Source organism: Ambystoma mexicanum, chromosome 9 (genome assembly GCF_040938575.1).
Source record: "Ambystoma mexicanum isolate Mex_15411 chromosome 9, UKY_AmexF1_1, whole genome shotgun sequence".
In the NCBI taxonomy this organism is placed as follows: Eukaryota; Metazoa; Chordata; class Amphibia; order Caudata; family Ambystomatidae; genus Ambystoma; species Ambystoma mexicanum.
Genome location: NC_090931.1, coordinates 440,311,274 through 440,329,647, shown reverse-complemented (window position 1 = coordinate 440,329,647; position 18,374 = coordinate 440,311,274). Strand labels below are relative to the sequence as shown.

The following is an 18,374-nucleotide window of genomic DNA, read 5'->3' as shown; positions in this document are numbered from 1 at the left end:
ATGTTTGCCATAGCCGGTAGCCCTGAGGGAACTGCAGGTCAAGGGAAGCCCTGCCAGGCCCTACGGGCCTCCATGAGTTTAAATTGTGACTTTTTTGACCATTCTGCTGTTTGCGCTCTGAGCGCGTTGTTGTGCCTGCTCCCCCCTCCCACTTCCTGGTCCTCCTCTCCCTTCCCGCCTCCCTGCCCGCCCACACCCCCCTCCCCTTCCTCACCTACCTCTGCCTTAAAACTGTTTCCCCCTGGGCAGCCCCCCTGGGCAGCCCCCCTGCCTGGCAGCCCTCCCGGCTAAGGGCCCCTTAGGCAAAGGGCGGCTCCTTGGTTGCGGGTCCCTCTGTGTCTGCAGGTGTCCGCAGGGGACGCCAGGCGCCAGCTATTACCTTGCTTCACCACCTGCTCTCCTGGCCCACCCCACCCACACCTGTTAACTTCATTCGCATGGTGTCTACATGTCACTGTGTTCCGCAATTTGTGGTATACTAGGGCCTTTTTCTCCCCTCGCAGGATTCTCAAACTTAGGTGGCCTCTTGTTACGCTCACCTGGCTCCCACAGGGGCGTCGGTCGGACCCGGACAGCTGCGGTCTCCACCCACGTGATGCGTAGTGCAGCGATGACTGACTGGATCTGCCCTCCTAATCTTGTCTGCTTAACCCATAGAAATATTTTCCTGCAAGTGGAGAGATGGATTTAGCCACTTGTGGATTCAAGTGATGGCACCCCCACAGTCCTCCTCAACTAATCACCTCAAATGCCCTCACAGCAATCTCACCTTATATTCTTGAAAGATGAGCTCTCCATCCTGCGTGGATTTGCAGGGGCGCGTCGATTCCAGTTACTTCACTGGTTTGAAGGCTCAGGAGAGTTCCGGAGAGTATTGACTCTGAGGTTCCTGGTGAGGACCAGTAAGTATTAAGTTCATAGAGTTCAATATGTCCGATGTTCACTCTTGTTCCCCCCTTCCTTTCTTGTCTTGCAGCTGGCTTGTGAAAAAAAGATGCTCTTGTGGCAGCTGGTGGTGCTCAGGTAAGAGTCTGTATTACCCAGCGCTGTCCGGTAAATGTTGCACGTGGAAAACGTGTTGTTTTGTCTCTCTTTACAGATGCGCCACGTGAAAATATGGAGAGTCGCAAAAGGATGCCTCCGGTGGTAAATCAGGTAAGTCAGGTAAGTCTATGGTGGTAAGAATTATATTTGTTGGTTCCCTCGGCTCACCTTGTGGTTTTCTTTTGTCTTCTAGGTGCCGAAGCTCGGCGAAGAAATGATGGAGGCAGCGCCGACCCGAAGGATGCTGTGAAGACTGGTGAGTATGGCGCGGCGCTGCAGCTGGAGGTGCGGCCCGTGCAGAAATGATGTTCTTTACAGGTCCGGAGACGAGATGGATCCAGAATCAGGTGTGGAATAGAAATAAGTTCGTTTTCTAACCTTGTCCCTTTCTTTCCTCTGTTTTAGGAGCTCTGGATTCGAGGCGGGCGTGGCAGAAGACTGGATGCAGGCTGCAGGCACGGTGAGCGTTACGCAGCTGGATGCAGAATAACGCGAAGCGTGTGTGGCTGGTCGGGCGTGGTTTAAATAGCCTCAAAAGTAGTCCCAGGTAAGAAGTGCCTAGAACCACACCCGAGTAAAAATAGTCCCTGTAGAAAAATAGTCCCTTTCAGGCTTCATGTTGGATTGGAGTCATTTGCAGCATGGTCTGCCTGAGGTAAGTAATGACTATGAGCCTGGCGCCTTAGGCGCCAGGACTGAACCCAGATAGCCCCTAGCCGGGGCTGCTGAGGATTTACTAAATGTCTAGATGCCTGCTCCCGGGGCTGATGGGTTTGGTCCGGATGCCTGGGGGTAGGCATCATGACACCTCTCCACTGGGTACCTAATACGCATTTACTGTGTTACTGTTTCTGAAATGTGGTAAACTAGGGCTCACCGATCACTTCCTGTCCGCTTGCTCTCGTCTGTCTTCCCCCCCACCCCCTCCTATTCCATGGTGCTCTCTATCTCGCCTATCTTCTCTAACTGCTTCTCCGTTGACTATCCTGCTCTCCTCACTAAATCTGGTAGGAAAAAGTTTAAAAAGGACATCCTGGTCTCCAACCCAGGCCTCCCTATCGCCGACACCTACTCCAGTGCCTCCTCCATGGAAAATCTCACTGACATCCTCTTTTTCGTGCCTTCGCCTGACCTATGGACCCTTCATATGGTCTCTGTGCTCTCTCCTTTCTCCTCTTCTCCCATTAATGGTGGCACCCGTTGGGATGTCCTGCTGGCCCCCTTCCATTCCTCTAAGGCCATCATTAATGTCTACGCTAATGGGACCGTCTTGGTCCAAGGCCCTCACGCCAACCTTCAACTCTTTGATAGATGCTTCTCACGCCTCATCAACTTCCTTTCCTCTCCTCTCCTGCTGTCTGTCCCCCCTCCTCTGTCCTCGGCTACCTTGCCTCTACCCTCCATCCCAGCCCCCTCTCTTGCTCCTTCCTCACCTCTGCAGGGTGTACCTCTGATTTGTAGCCCTCCCCGGAAGTCCTTCAAGGTTGGCAACCTTCTCCACATTGCCACTCTTAACTCTCGCTCTGCCATCAAACATTCCTCTGATATCTGTCGCCTTCTTGAGGAACTGGACCTCGACGTCCTCGGTCTCGCTGAGCCATGGTTCATGGCCAGCTCTGACACCAGCTTTGACACACTCTTACCTGACGGTTACAAGATCCTCTCTGTGCCCAGGCCCAACCGTGCTGGGGGGGGTGTGGCCCTTATCTTCGCTGAGTGGATTCCTGCCTCTGTCACTCCTACGCAGACCTAATCCTCTTTTGAATGCCTTGTCTGCCGACTCTCTCTCTCTCTCTCCTAGCCATTCCCTTACCGTGGCTACTATCTATTGGCCACTTGGCCAAATTTCCTCCTTCCTCTCCGAGTGGGCGGACCTCTCCTCCTCACTCCTGTCCTCAACCACTCAACTCCTCTTTCTTGGAGACTTCAACATCCACCTGGATGCCTCCTGTCCCCCCTCTGGACTCTTTCGCAACCTCTGCGACTCTCTCTCACTCTCTATTCTCCCGTCTGGGCCGACTCATTCGGCAGGGCACACCATTGATGCTCTGATCTCTTCTGACCTTCCCCTTCTCCGTCCCTCTCTCCACTCCTCTCTCTTGGAGTGATCACTTTCTCCTATCCTCCCACCTCACCTTCCCTACCCCACAGGCAAAGCCACCCTCATCACTGCCACCGTCCTTCTCGGTCATCCGACCCATGAAGCGCGTGTCAGTTGAGGCTTTCGCTGCCACCTTCTCGACCCCCACCTCCCCCTCCCCCCTGCAGCTGACTCCCACCCTGACACAGCCCTCTCTATGCTCCACTCTGCTATATCTGATACTCTTGATATCCTTGCCCCTGTCATGAGAATCCGCCTGAAGCCCAAAGCCAAATGTAACTCCTGGTAGGACTCGGATCTCGTCACCCTAAAATGCAAGTGCAGGGTGGCAGAGAGGAAATGGCGTGCTTCATGTTCATCCTCTGACAAACTGGCCTGCCGCCTGCTCCAAAGGCAATACCGGATCTCCGTTCTCACCAAGAGAGCCCTTATCCAAGCCCGCATCTCTGCGGCATCTAACAATGCGCCCAAACTCTTTAAAATCTGCAAGGAGCTGGTCAACCCTGCTGCAGTCTCTACCTATCCTGTCCGCTCCCAGGCCCTCTGCACGGCACTGGCCTCTCACTTCATCGCTAAAACTCAGGACCTCCTTTCCTAACTCTCCTCCCACCACCTCCCTGCCTCTATTCCATGCTCTTCCTCTGGCCCCTCTGCAGCCACCCTTCCTCCCTCCTTCTCTGCCTTTCCCCTTCTCTCCGCTGACGAGGTTTCCAGGCAAGTCCGATCTATGAAGGTCTCATCAAAACAGGATCACCCCTGTTCCTCCAAAACTCCAAGGACCACATCGACTCCCTGGCTCCTGCCCTGGCTGACCTTTGCAACCACTCCTTCGCCTCTGGAGTCTTCCCATCCCCCCTTAAGCACTCCCTTGTGCACCCTCTTCTTAAGAAACCCTCTTCCGACCCCTCCTGCCCGGCCAACTATCGCCCAATCTCCATCACTCCCTTCCTGGGCATGCTCCTGGAGAAACTGGACATCTCTCAGCTTAACCTTCATGCTGAATCTGTTGGTAGTCTTCATGACCATCAGTTTGGCTTCAGAGCTGCCAGAAGCATGGAAACTGCTCTCCTGAACATCCGTGAGGACCTGCTCTCGAACCTGGACTCCAACACTCTGTGGGTTCTCATTTTGCTCGATCTCTCTTCTGCCTTTGATACTGTCAACCATGCCATCCTGCTCAACCGTCTCCGTGATAACCTGGGTATCACTGGTCAGGCTCTGGCGTGGCTGACCTCTTTCCTCTCCAATTGACCCTCCCAGGTCCAACTGGGGTCTTTCCTCTCTGACATCTTTTTCTCTACCTGTGGTGTCCCCTAGGGATCTAACCTCTCTCCCTGGCTGTTCAACCAATATCTGGTACTCCTTGCCCACCACATCGCTGCTCTCTGCCCCAACTTTCAGTGCTATGCGGATGATACCCAGCTCATTTTCAGGCTACCCTCGGCCTCCTCCCCTCATCTCTGACTGTCTGTCCGCTATCCAGGAATGGTGTGCCGCCAATGACCTCTGCCTTAATGCCAGTAAGACAGATTCTACTCATCGGCACACCTACTCCCTCCTTCCCTGCTACTCTCTGGCCAGCCTCTCTTGGCCCTTCTACCTGCAAGGCAAAAAACCTTGGGGTCATCTTCGACTCCACACTCTCCTTACATATCCGACGTCTCTAAGAAGTCACACTACCAGCTGCACCTCCTCAGAGGTATTCTTCCTTTCCTCTCCTTCCCCCAGAAGCTCACTATCTCCCGAGCCCTGGTTCTCTCGAAGCTGAACTACTGTAACAGCCTCTATCTAAATCTACCTGACTCTACTCTCCGCCCTCTGCAACTTATCCAGAACAGGACTGTGAGACTTGTCCTTGGCCTCAAGCCCAGGGATCATTTCTCTCCAGGACTGAAATCTCTACACTGGCTCCCAGTGGCTGCGAGGATTAAGTTCAAAACCCTCTGCATTGTCCACAAGGCCTTCTGGGGCCTGGGGCCTAAATACCTTCAACTCTCTTCCTAAATATCTTCCTTCTCGAGCTCTTCGCTCATCCGTCTCCAACTCCCTCAGGGTCAGCCGCTTCTCCAAGAAACAAGTTGGGGGTAGATCTCGCTCCGTGGCAGGGGCCTCCCTCTGGAACAGCCTTCCTGCCTCCCTGAAACTTGAGGAGAACCATCTCCGGTTCCGGAGGCACCTCAAAACCTTCCTCTTTGCTTCTGCCTTCTCCCCCCCTCCCCGCCTCTCCCCTTCTCCCCTGCTAAATTCTTGACTGAAACTGCACTCAACCTGGAACTGTGCCGCTCTCCACTTGCACTGCCTCCCTGGCAACCCCTGCACTGCGGGACTGTCTCTGTATCCCTACAGCCCCCCTTACCAGCACTTGTCTGCACTTACCTTGCACTTGCCACCAGTCTGGCCCTATTATTTATCTGTTGTTCCACTACCCTGTACTGCACTTCCCCCCCCCCTCCCTTTCCCCTTGCATTCTTCCCTTCCCTCCACCCATGCACTTGCGCGATCTGAATGACACCTGGCCTAGTAGGATCATTGTCTGTCTTCCCTTTGTTCCCCCCTCCCTGCCTCGTCGCGCCTTGAAACACTTGTGTATAGGCACGTTACAAATGCCATATCATTCGGTCTATTTAGAGCTCCCGCAACATTCCCAAAATTAATGGATAAGATTCTATGACCTTACTCAGACTTTTGCAGAGCCTATATAGACTATATGGTGATCCACAGTAAAACTTGTCGAGATCATTTATACCAACTTTATACTGTCATGAGAGTACTCATGCGAAAAGCAGGCCTAGCAGCAAACCCACGAAAATGCAAGCTAACCCCATCTGAAGTTAAATACCTTGGGGTTTTCGTAGGTAACAGCACTGTTCAACCCCAGCAAGAAAGGTTGCAGCAGTCCTTAACACCCCAACGCCAAAAACAAAGACCCAAGAGCCTTTCTGGGGTTAATAGGCTACTACTGCTGGTTTATTCCAAACGTTTCCAGCAAGACCTCTCGATTCACTGATAAAATGAGGAATGCAGAACCTCAGAAAATCAAGTGGGATGAGGAAGAAGAGGTTTGTTATACCACTCTCAAACAGACCCCATGTCAAAGCCCCATTCTAAAAGTACTGCATTTCTCTAAAGAATTTATCTCACAAACTGATGCTTCCATGATGGGTTTAGGGGCCGTCCTTTCTCAAAATTACAACTGGCTCCAACACCCACTCTTGTATGTCAGCCGCAAGTTGTTCCCTAGAGAAAGAAACTTCTCAGTTATTGAGCTTGAGACTTTAGCTATTAAGGGGGCTATCCTACATTTAAAGTACTACCTTTTGGGCCGCAAATTCAGACTGATCAGAGACCATCCTCCCTTGTTTTGGATCAGTCAGCGCAAGGAGTCTAATCGTAGGGTTATGCAGTGGTTCCTGGACCTTCAACCCTATTTTTTCACAGTGGAACACAGGAAGGGTTGAGGTCAAAGTAGTGTCGACTACCTCTCCCGGTTTCCCTGTGACACACCAAGGTCTATCCCGCATAAGTGAAGAGTATATTAGGTACCTGAGGGCATCTACTCCCCTTGGATCCTGACCCTGGGGGTGGATATATATACGAGGGAGGATCACCTGGATGGCGGGACCTCAGGGAGTGGAGGAAGGGTGCATTTAGGTGAGGCCTGGTACCCACCTTTCCCTTGTCAAAATACATCCTACCCTCCCCCAACCTTCATAGGTTATCAACACTCTCCCCCACTGAGACACATTCCACAAATATCCCATTCTGGTCCCTTTAAGACTGGGACAAGGAAGAGGCAACTATGAGGAATGCACACTTCCAACTCTGCACACCACTTTGGTACTGGGACGACAAAGAGGAATGTAAAACACCATTCTGAAAGTCAGGCATGTCTTAGGGTGTGCAGTTAAAAAGTCGAAAAACATTACATCGAAAGTCATAATGTGGAAAAAAAATGTGAATTTTTTTTTATTTACATGTTTTTTTGGGTTCCGCAAATAAAAAAAAAAGGGGTAAAACAAAATAAAAATTACAAAAAGGGGGTTGTGGGGAACCCCCCCATTTCGTACAAAAAACAAACAAAAAAACATTCGGAAAAAAAAATTGACTTTTTTTTCCGACATTATGACTTTCGACATAATGTAATTCGAAATTATCACTATAAACCATGTCCTAGTAATAGAGTGAATTGTAGTAAGTCAAAAGGACTTGCACCTGCAACCACTTAAGAGGCTAGAGGTGCATAAAAAAAGGGAGTCACCCACATGAGAGGGGAGGAGCCTGAGACGCCAGGACGCCGTGGAGCAGGCTGGAACAGAGAAGCCGGTGAGAACTGGGGGCTACAGGAGAGTGGGAAGGACACTGAGGTTGGAGAGAGCCGCAAGAGAGGCTATAGCCCTGCAGAGCTCCAAGCTCTCACCCTCCAGCTGGAGCTGGGGGGACACAGAAGCTGCCACTTCACTGCAGGAGGCAGCGCAAATGTCTGGAAGAGGCAAGCGCGGCTTGCTGGTGCTTGTGATGTGATAGAGGGGAGCGAGCAAAAGCAAAATACTGTGCAAGCACCCGCAGGAGCTACCGCATACAGGGTTACAGCACTCAAACCGGGGTGCCTCGGGGGCTTAATATGGGCCAGAGAAAGGGCAGAATGAATAAATGAATATAAGGAAGGGGTCTGGAGACCCAACGGACATTATTAAGCATTGAGAGAATTAACAAGTACTTAATCAATATTGAATACCCAACTAAAGAAAGTTATGCACAAGTGAAATGAAAATACAGCACAAATGGAGAGAAAGTGATGTGTATTTACAAACAGAGTGAAATTAAGGAAAACGTATTCATGAACAATGTAAAAGTGAAAGGTTAAGTGAAAACCAGTAATGAGAATTGATGAAGCACGTGAAAGGCAAATAAGAAGCACTATTGGTTAGTGTGAAAGCAAGTTGATAACCATGAGTAAATGCAGCAAAGTGAAGTGTGTGAAAGGCACGTGTTGGCAGAGTCAAGAAACTGCCAAGAAGAAACAATAGTACAAATGGACTAATGTCACAAGTGCACAAAGGAAACATATGGTGGAAAAGTAGTCCAATGAGAATCAATGAACATTATAAAGTGCCATGGGTTATCAGTTGCGTGACCTGTGATGGGTGGACCACATGGTCCGAAAACAGTGCCTAGATTGAGTAACCCTCAGTTGGAGTGAGCCAAGGAAAACAACGAGATGGAAGTTGTTTTGTTTCATCAGCCTGGAAGTGACTAAAAGAGAAAGAAGAGCCAATCGAATGGTAAGGAAGCCTGAAAGAAAACCATTTGTATTGAAAGATAACAAAGGTGAATTAACTGTGAACTGTGTTGAACTTGGGGAACGTAACCCCACGGTTTTTTGGAACTTTGTTGAACTTGGGGAAGGGAGCCCCAAGACCTTTTTTGGGGAACTGTTTTAAGTCTAAGGAAGAAGAAGCTGAAAACATACCAGGAGGTGGAAGCAGCTCAGAACTTTACTTTGAACATGGGTTCTTTGGTTGCTGACATCCCTACACATTATATAGATTTCGTATTGAGGGCAAGCATAGGTTTAGAACAGAGTTTTAAGTTGAACTTTACGACAGAGACCATCCTTAGTTTAATTAGGTAGGGAAATCCCACCTTAGCATAGGATAAGTTAGGCCATACTCCATCCTGACATTTGTGAAATAAAAAGCTCTATTTTCGAAAAGTGAATCTGTTGTCTGTGTCTTACTTCACAGAAAGTGGTTTGCTTAACAGATAGTACATCAAATTACTTTTGTGGCACTATGTAACAGTGTATATTTTTCACTATAATGGTGTAGTGTTTTTCGTTTGGGTTATCTATTGGGACTAACTGCACCTAGCCACCGGAATTCTGCCTTCCTATAGGTGCAGCCAATACTGCTCTGCTATGTCAGCAGAGATTGTACTATCTTTTGTGGTTACCCAGTCATTCCTTTAAGATCAATTGTTTCTTAACCCCTCGCAAGAGGGCTTTGGTACAAGCTCCCAATCCCAGTAATTTTAAAATAAAGTTGGCTGCTGTTGGCATATTTGTGGACTGTAAACCTCATTGTTTCAATTAGTTCTCCAAGATGCTTAATGCTGAGAATCAAGAGCAGGGAGAATAGGATTAGGCTTTGCATAAGGTATAGGACATTTCCCCAGCAGAAGATTTTGAACCCTGGATTTTCACCAGCTGGGACCAGTCATGAAACAAGCTGGAGAGATATTTGAGTAATGTAATCATGTGCAAATCCTGAAGGTCTGCAGATGAACTATGTAGTCTACAGCACTAAAAAAGTTGAGATTGCAGAAGATGAGATGCTAACAATTTGCTGGAAATGTCAAAACTGGTAGAGCCAATGTAATCAAGGTTTAAACCTTTTCCCATCATGAAAGACATTTTCAATGAGTGACAACACGGAACTAGAGGCAAAGTCAATCCACCGAGATTTTAAGTATCACTTTATATCATATACGTTAGATCATTTTAGCTCTGGCACAAGTAAGGAAAACCCAAAGATCGTTAGCTACAAAGCGACCAGAGAGATTGCAATCCCGGGATTGCAGCCTTATTGGAAAGACCATCACATCCCCAACCCCCATAATCCCTGTCTGTCACTTCCCAACACACTGTTCTTCAACATCCTGCTGCCATCACACTTCCTCCATCCCCTTTTTTTACACCAAGCTGCAGCACAATTTGGAGGAATCCCCACACTGCCCTTCATTTTTTTATCCTTTGTGTTTCACCATGAAGAATCCCTGTAGGCTTGCAGCATCCCTCCAAAACTGATGGCCTGGTGACAGTGGAGGGGGACTTTCACTTTGGACTGTGTGAAAACAGCTTGGAGCTTGAGTGAGACAGCAAGGTAAACCTCTGGGCGAAATGAGAAGGGATTCTCGACCAACACCTTTTCCTGCACAAGACGGAACCTGCCCTGAAACAGAATTCACAGCAGGCCACTGAGCGTAGCACCTAAGCATGCTGGAGTGAGGTTTGAGGCATCTCTCAGCCTGCAACGAGCACGCTAAGCAAAGCAAAATGGGTGACTGTGGCCCCATAGTTTAAGGAGCCATTTCACTGAACTAAAGGTTCTAGCCTTTGACGAATCGAGGGACTTTGGTTCCTTCTCCCAAAGGGGGAGCCTCCACATTTCAGGCTAGGCAGGTGAACCTGGTCCGCAAGACCCTCCCCAGATGTCTGGGCAAGTGGGACCTCACTAAGAGGGACTACCCCTTAAGGGACAAGGACTCCCGTTCCTGTAAGGAACTCCCAAAGCCATTACTCCATGATGGCCTACATGGTGCAATCCGAGAAGCAAAACAGCAACAATTCCAGAGACTGGGAAGAAGGCAAAGTTAACGTATGCCATGATCATCAAGGACCAAAAGCTGGCTCTTTAAAAGCAAACTTCCAATCACCTTTGATGGGAGGTTGAATATAGAGGACACCTTGAATCAGAAGGAGGATGAGAAATGCATAAGCAAACAGGTGAGGCCCCCTTACACCGTAACATAGGCGAGAGGTGGAGCTGCGAGGAGCTGCAAAGTTCAGAACTGCTCTGAACAAGAAGAGAAGACAATAAAGACTAAGGGTGTACAGTCAGTGCAGAACCGGGGAACCAGACGTACGAATCCCAGTGGTGGCGTGATCAGGGAAGTTCCCTGATGGGCAGTCTGCCCATTTGACTACACTGACAACAGCCTGCTGAAATATCAGCCACGGGACCAATTAACAGAAGGGTCACCGGAACGCTGGACGAGAGAAGAGCAAAATTCAGACACTAGCAGGGAGAGGGCAGAGGGGAGAGAGCGGGAGGGAGAGAGAGTGGGAAGAGAGGGGAGAGAGGGGGAGAGGGGATAGATAAGGGGAAGAGAGGGGGAGAAAAGGGGGAGCGAGGGCAACAGGAGGGGGTAGAGGGGAAAGAGGCAGTGCAGGGGGAGAGTTAGAAAGGAGGAAAGAGAAAGGAGAAGAGGGGGAGGAGAGAGGGAGAGGGAGACCTGAACAACTGCAGGCCCCAGAGACATTCCCTTGTGACACTAAAGGTAACGAGGAAAACGGGAGGACCGGGAGGCCAACTAGGACTAGTTATGAAATTCAAATTGTGAAATTGACGAAGTCCAAAATGCAAAGTTGATAAGCTTGAACTATAATACTAAGGTAAAGAGTTTTATAAGTAAATCTGAAAAAGAGACTGTTAAACAGTGGCTATGATTATCCTGGGCATAAGGGAGAATATGCAATCATTCATGAAATTCCAAATGGAACACACCAAAGAAAAGAGAATATAAAGTACAGCTAAACCGTGTTGATAAGATACAAGATAACCCAGATAAACCAAATCTAAACAATGAGAACATTAATCAGCCAAAAAAATATATCCCACCTAGGAAAATATATCCCACAAGGATGTACAGGGCCAAACAACCAGAATCATAAGACAAAACAAAGTGCAGGAAAGATTACTTGAGACCACTCCCTAAGGATAAGGGAAAGCCCAAAGACATTATAAAGGAATTACAGTATTTGATATCAAAGGTTACCAGAGACTAACTAATCTAAAGACTGGATATTAAGAACATATATTCTATAAATATAAGTAGACCACTGCATCACCAGGAGAACGGGGTAATTCTCCTGACCTTAGTTGGTATTGAATAGGGGTAGGGTCAGTTAGGATACATTTTTGGACAGCAATTCTTTCATTTGGACATTTCCCCGACAGATGACAAGCACCTTTGTTGCTTATATAGTTTGGGAACACCCCATAGCAACAGGGAAAGATGGGCCTTCTATTTATTAGTTAATAAATAATACCTGGAGCTGTCTTCACAGTGTCCGTGTCCTCATTCTGACCCTCCACATATGGTGTCAAAAGTGGGAAACACACCAGCTGATAGATGTTGGGGACCCATGCTGTTTACTAAGTTAAGTCCCAAGGCCAAAGCCCCATCATAGCCACATCTGAATCCATAGATTTTGAACTACAAAGCCCTGTAGACATTTTAACACCGGCCAGAGAAAGATGTTTAATTCCCATGGGACTGACACCGATTGTTAGGACTGTTTTTCTGAAGTCCAACCAAGGGCTTAGTAAAACCATTCAACTGAGACAGTACAAGACTCCACTCTTAGTTTATACCACCCGAGTTAATGGTAGTGTAGTCAGAGCAGACAGGCTTATTTTTGGAGGGAGAGGGGGATGCAGAATCAGTACAAATAAATGGTATTATACACAGATTCAAGGAACAGTATATAACTACAACGTTTGTGATAACACAGTTATACTAGGTGAGTAAGACTTTTCAGTGTAATCCACAATTACAGCTGCTTTTCAGCTTAGTGAAACACAGGCCAAGATAAGCAAGAACTCTTTACACTAAACCAGGAAGAACAAGGTCAGCTACACCTAAAGGAACACTTTTCAGGAATGGCACGCACCTATTCTAGGCAGGTAAAACCTAATGTTGTAATATTCTATTACAGTTGCTTATTAAGATCAGTGGAACACATATTGAGATAATCAATAACTAACTTGTTTTAGGATGGCACAGAGCTAACACAAGGCAAGTAAAACTTCAAAAGGAGCCATCAGCAACTTAAGAGCTATGTATAACCTTAGGCAGACTACAGCAAGTCGGGGAAAGCAAGACCCAATTGGGGACACACATACATGTATCCTAACAGGAATAGTAAAGCGAAACCAACAGCATTACCTTTGGGGAAGAGGCACAACCAATTCACAGGCAAATAAACTTGAATATAATTTTCAGAATAGTGCAACACACATTCAAGATAAGTAAGAACTTTTGTTACAGTTACCAACCAACTTCTTTTACAAGTAATTTTTGAGTGTTATTCTTTTCAAGGCAGAACCCTTTGCTTATCCAGTCCTTCCCTTATTATATAGCATGAGTTCAATCAGAGGCAGTGTAGCCCTAGTGGTCTAGGTGCCAGCAGTAGGCAGGGTGAGATAGGGTTCAATTGCAGGCAATGTAAGAGTTCCAGAGGAAGACTGTTCAAACACTTAAGTATTTCACTTTAAAAGTTAGTTGAGGGTCCAGGGACTTTAGGGAAGACACCCTAGGAGGATTATGCAGTGGGCCTGGGTGAACTGGATGAGTGGCCTCCCAATCACAGAAAACACTCCAAAGCTATACAGGAATCAAAAAGGCTTAAAGTAGGTAAAATAGCCCAGTCAACACAGTACCTCAGCACAGAAGAAGTGTTGCAGCAAGAAGACTTCAGGATATGCAGCCAAAGACCTGGTAAAAGGATTCCTTTGTCAAGGAGACGGAAGAATGGAGGGACATTTGCAGCAGGGATCACAGGAGAAGGCTCCAGGCAAGAGTTTCCTCGCAGCTGGATATGGCCCTGTGGTTTTGGTGCCTTTTCAGAAGCACAGAAGACAAAATATCGCTGGTTGGATTCTTGTCATTTGCAAGGTCCAGTACTCTGATGAGGGGGAATTCCGGACTCGATTCATGTCTATGGAGGTCTAGCAGGATGCCCACAAAGTTTCAACAAGATTCGGAATTCAGAAGACTGTGTACCGCCAGACGGCACGAGGTATCAGGGTATTGGGGTACTGCAGCCCTGCAAGGTCGCAGCACTGCATGGGATGGCTCAAAATGCAGGTCTTCTTGAGTCTAGTGGGTCTTACCAGGCTCGGGGTCAGGGTCGTCGCTCTCTTGAGTCCCCAGGTCGAATGGAAGGAAGGGTAACAGCAGGCTCTGATTAAACACAGCAGGCTATCGGGTCACTGGAAATCGTTTCAGCCGCAAATTCATCTTCTTCGGTTTTGGTTCCATTGGTTGACTACCTCTTCTGCTTCCATGATCAGACTTTTATGCAGGAACTCAGCCAATCAAAAAGCCTTGCAACATTCAGACTTAGGGGGGGTGGAGGGTTGTCAGCCACAGGACTCCTGCCGAAGATAAAAATCACACAAAGTAATTTCACGCCCTGCATGTCAGGAGAAGGAACAAGAACGGCTAAAATGGCAAAACAAGAAGACAGGGGCCATTTTGGTAAAATGAGCACCCATGGTACATGCCCGCGGTAAAGGTGCACCGGATTAGTAAAAAGATTTACTGCCATCAGCCATTAAGGGTAAGTTTGTTCTTGTAACAAGTGTTACATTTAAAATGAGAAAGGGGATACTTTGTATCTCCCCAGCACTCCACAGAAGGTGGGGGTGCTGGTCTCACTTAACATGTAAAAGGGAACCAAAGATCCTTTCTACCCTTGGGAACTGTAATTCTCACAAGGTTAGCCAGAGAAAGGTAAAAGTGGAGCCCCTAGGGCAACCCAGCAACAATAGGCACTTATTGCCAAAATGTTGTCAAAGAGGAAAACTTTTAAAAGATACTATGGAGAGTCTTAAACATGAGACCGACAAAAAGAGTAAGAGACTGGTCAAAGATTCCCACTCACTGAGGTAAATGGAAAAATAATCTACCCGCCAGCAAAATGTTTTGAAGTTGAGGGGGAAGATTTATTATTGCTATGAAAATCTTACCCAACACAGATCCCTCGCCAACACTGATCCCCTCCCCAAGGCACCTATATCAGACTTGCCGCAAAGTCAGGATTGGCCTGGAGATATGGGCTATATGTTATGGCGGGAGTATTGATCCTGATTCCGAGGGAATATTAAATTTATCTTGCACAGCCACAAAACAACCGGCATACCGTGAAGGAGGGAGAAAAGGTGGCCCAAGACATCCATGAGAAAACATTGTTTCCGGGAACCCCCAAGAGGTAGGGTTACAAAAAGAAACTAAGAGGGGAGTTAAAGGCTTCACGAAGCACACCTACAAACAACAAAGGACAGCAGACTCTTTAATTTTGACATTTCCTGATGACTGACTAGCACCTTATTTATATAGGTACGTAACACCCCATAGTAATAGGGAAAGATAGGCCTTATACGTATTAGTTAATAAATAATTCTTGGAAATGTCATCATAGTGTCCATGACAATCTATAAACATGAAGACTAAGGGGTCCGACGCGATGGACAAAATTATAGGTTTCCTTATGTGAAAGTTATAGTTGCAGATTGCTATGTGCTAGCCCCTGGTCACTGGTTAATTCTGGACCCAGGAGCTGCTTTTAGCTCCTGCTTATCCAATTTTAATGATGACCACAGCAACCCCTCACAGAGGGCCACTACAGGCCTAGCTCTGAGCGCAGCAACACTGGCCTTTGCTAGTACTTGTTTTTAACAAGACTCGAGTGCAAGGAACAGGTGCAATGGCACATATCTGTCTTATCCCAATTACAACAAAAACTAATTTACATGCACAACTGAGGCATTTGATTTCAGAAGACTGCTTAAACGAACACTGGCAGGCCTTGTATATCGCAAACTCTGATGTTACTATATTATACACTATGCTTTACACGGATGATCTCTTCACCCATATATCCTCATTTATGTGTTAGACTTTGATTTGCAAATAAGTGATGGTCTTTATATGATATGTTTCAGACCGATATTTCAGGATACTTACTTTGTCATTCCGCTGATGCATTGCCATCTATAAATATCCTTGTATGAATCTATGATTTGTCTGACTGGACCAGACGATCCACCCGACAGGTGAATGTATGTTGCACTGTGTTGAGGATGTGTTTGCTAAGTGTGCATGCTGATTTTGGATTTTCATTGTACTTGTGGTTGGAGTTAGGCTTCTGGTGGTGCAAGGGGGGATTGCAGGGTCCAAACGGGAGCATTGTGCTTCACTAGAATTCCTACTAGCCCAAGGTCAAGTGCACACGACTTCTCCGAATGGGGAAATGGAACTCAGGGACTTAGGTGGGGGGTAGCAAGTGTTGTTTCTCTAGCGCACTGGAAGTCTTGGAGATTGGTGATGTCATGGAGGACTACGAGGCATTTTTCTCTACAGATGGCTGTGTAGTACATCCATCACATTTGTACCCAATATAAAACCTTTGTACTGCAATGCAACTGATGGTAGGGACAAGAGGACATGCGTTGAATGCATCTTTGGCATTTCTGACAATTGTGCTTGTAATATGTATGCAACTGCACAATACGATATGATATATGGCATTTATAATGCACCTATACACAAGTGTTTCAAGGCGCGACGAGGCAAGGGAGGGCGAACAGAGAGCAGACAAAGACAACGATCTTACTAGGCCAGGTGGCATTGAGACTGCGCCAGTGCAGAGGAGGGGGGGGGGAAGGGAAACGTGCAGGGGGAGGAAGGGGCAGTGCAATACATAGGATCAACGGTAAAATAAATAAAATAATATGAATAGGTAAAAAGTGCAGTGGCAAGTGCAGGGGTAAGTGCAGAAATCAAGTGTCAAGAGCTGGTAGGGGACTGTAGGGATACAGAAACAACCCCCAAGTGCAGGTGTTGCCCGGGAGGCAGAGCAGGCATGCAACTGGCAGGGGAGGGGACCTGTGTCCCAGATCAGAGGGTAACCAGGTGACCAGTGAAGTTTCAGTCAGAAGTTCAGCAGGGGATAGGAGGAGAGAAAGCAGAAGCAAAGAGGAATGTCTTGAGGTGCTTCCGGAACCGGAATTGGTTCTCCTCAACTTTCAGGGAGGCTATCCCAGAGGGAGGCCCCAGCTGAAGATGGAGATCTATCACCAACTCGTTGCTTGGAGAAGCGACTGACCCTGAGGGAGTTGGAGGCGGATGAGCGAAGAGCTCGAGAAGGAAGATATTTAGGAAGAGTGAGTTGAAGGTATTGAGGTCCCTGGCCCCAGAAGGCCCTGGACAATGCAGAGGGTTTTGAACTTAATCCTTGCAGCCACTGGGAGCCAGTGCAGAGATTTTAGTCCTGGAGAGATACACTCCCTGGGCTTGAGGCGAAGGAAAAGTCTTGCAGTCTTGTTCTGGATGAGTTGCAGGGGGCGTAGAGTAGAAGCAGACAGATTTAGAAAGAGGCTAGTCGGTGTGCATGTATTCTGCATGTAAAGTATAGCAGAGCCCTCAACTGTTGATAGTTGCCCTAGGGGTAAATAGCCTATTTATAATACCTATTCCCCCTTCTTACGCTGTAACTCATAGAAAACAGCAGAGTCCCACGAAAAATTCAGTCAAGCTATCACAGTCATGTCTGCGCCGGAACACAACGCTCTGCATGATTTTTATAATGTTTAAACTAGCTATCTTTGCTGGTAAGTGAATAATCACATAATTCTTATCACTATTTGCATGCAATGTAATTCTCGTTTCATTTTCATGTTTACACAGACTTTGGTCTTCCACGCCAAAGCACTTTGAAACCATAACAATGGCAGCACACTATACAAATATCAAACAACATAACATATGGATGTAAGAGGATTGATGTTACAAGAGCATTAAGTAAAAACTATGAATGATGAAGAAATCATTTTATGATTATCAATGGAAAGCAATATTTAACTAAGACATCTCTGTTGAGGAGGAGATGAAAAGTACATTCCCTTCAAACAAGCCTGAGCACTCTTTTTGATGGCAGCACAACAAGTAAAGATTCGGAAACGTTATTGGCAAATTTTCTAAATCTCTACTAAATAGCTGGCTGTTTACCAGTGATGAAAATGTCATTGTCACACTGATTTTAGCTAGTGAAAGTATCTTCGAGAAAGCCAGTTAGGCTTCAGCTAGTAAACATTTTAAAAATAGTTGAGACAAACTGGTTATTGCATTGGAGGATGTAGGTGATACAGTATAAACATTTGGTATGGTACTGATTGATAAAGAGAGTGTACGTACAAGGCTATCTGCACTATGACAGTGTTGCCTCAGAAAGAAAATAACTGACTTCAAAAGCCATGTTTTGATTGCTTGGTGAAACCTTAAAGGACAGTCTAATGCTCTGCTGGGACAGAATTCCACAGGGTAGATGCAAAGATTGAAAAGGTTAATCATATAATTTGCACTTTTAGAGAAGGATGGAAAATCAACAAATTAAGAGTCGATTATCAAAGCGCCTGTGGTGCATGCCAGAGAACAAATGTAGAACCCACATCGCAGAAAGAAATAAGATTACTTGAAAGAGTCTTGTTCCTTTGTGCATGTATACCAACCTGGGAAGACCATTAAAACCATACCATCAGAAGGGACCACAGAGACATTAAACTGTGTATTAACATTTGCTAGGGTACAAGGAACCAAAGGCTATTTTAACATAACCAAATTCTTGTTCTGTGCTTGCTAGAAGAGAAGTTCTCTGATGGATATG

At 46.9% G+C, this 18,374-nt stretch overlaps 1 protein-coding gene across 4 annotated transcripts in view; it reads right to left on the bottom strand.

Moving 5' to 3' along the window:
* POR (cytochrome p450 oxidoreductase) overlaps window positions 1–18,374 on the bottom strand; it is a 964,880-nt gene that overhangs the window by 159,561 nt on the left and 786,945 nt on the right. The gene's annotated exons all lie outside the window — the stretch shown is intronic.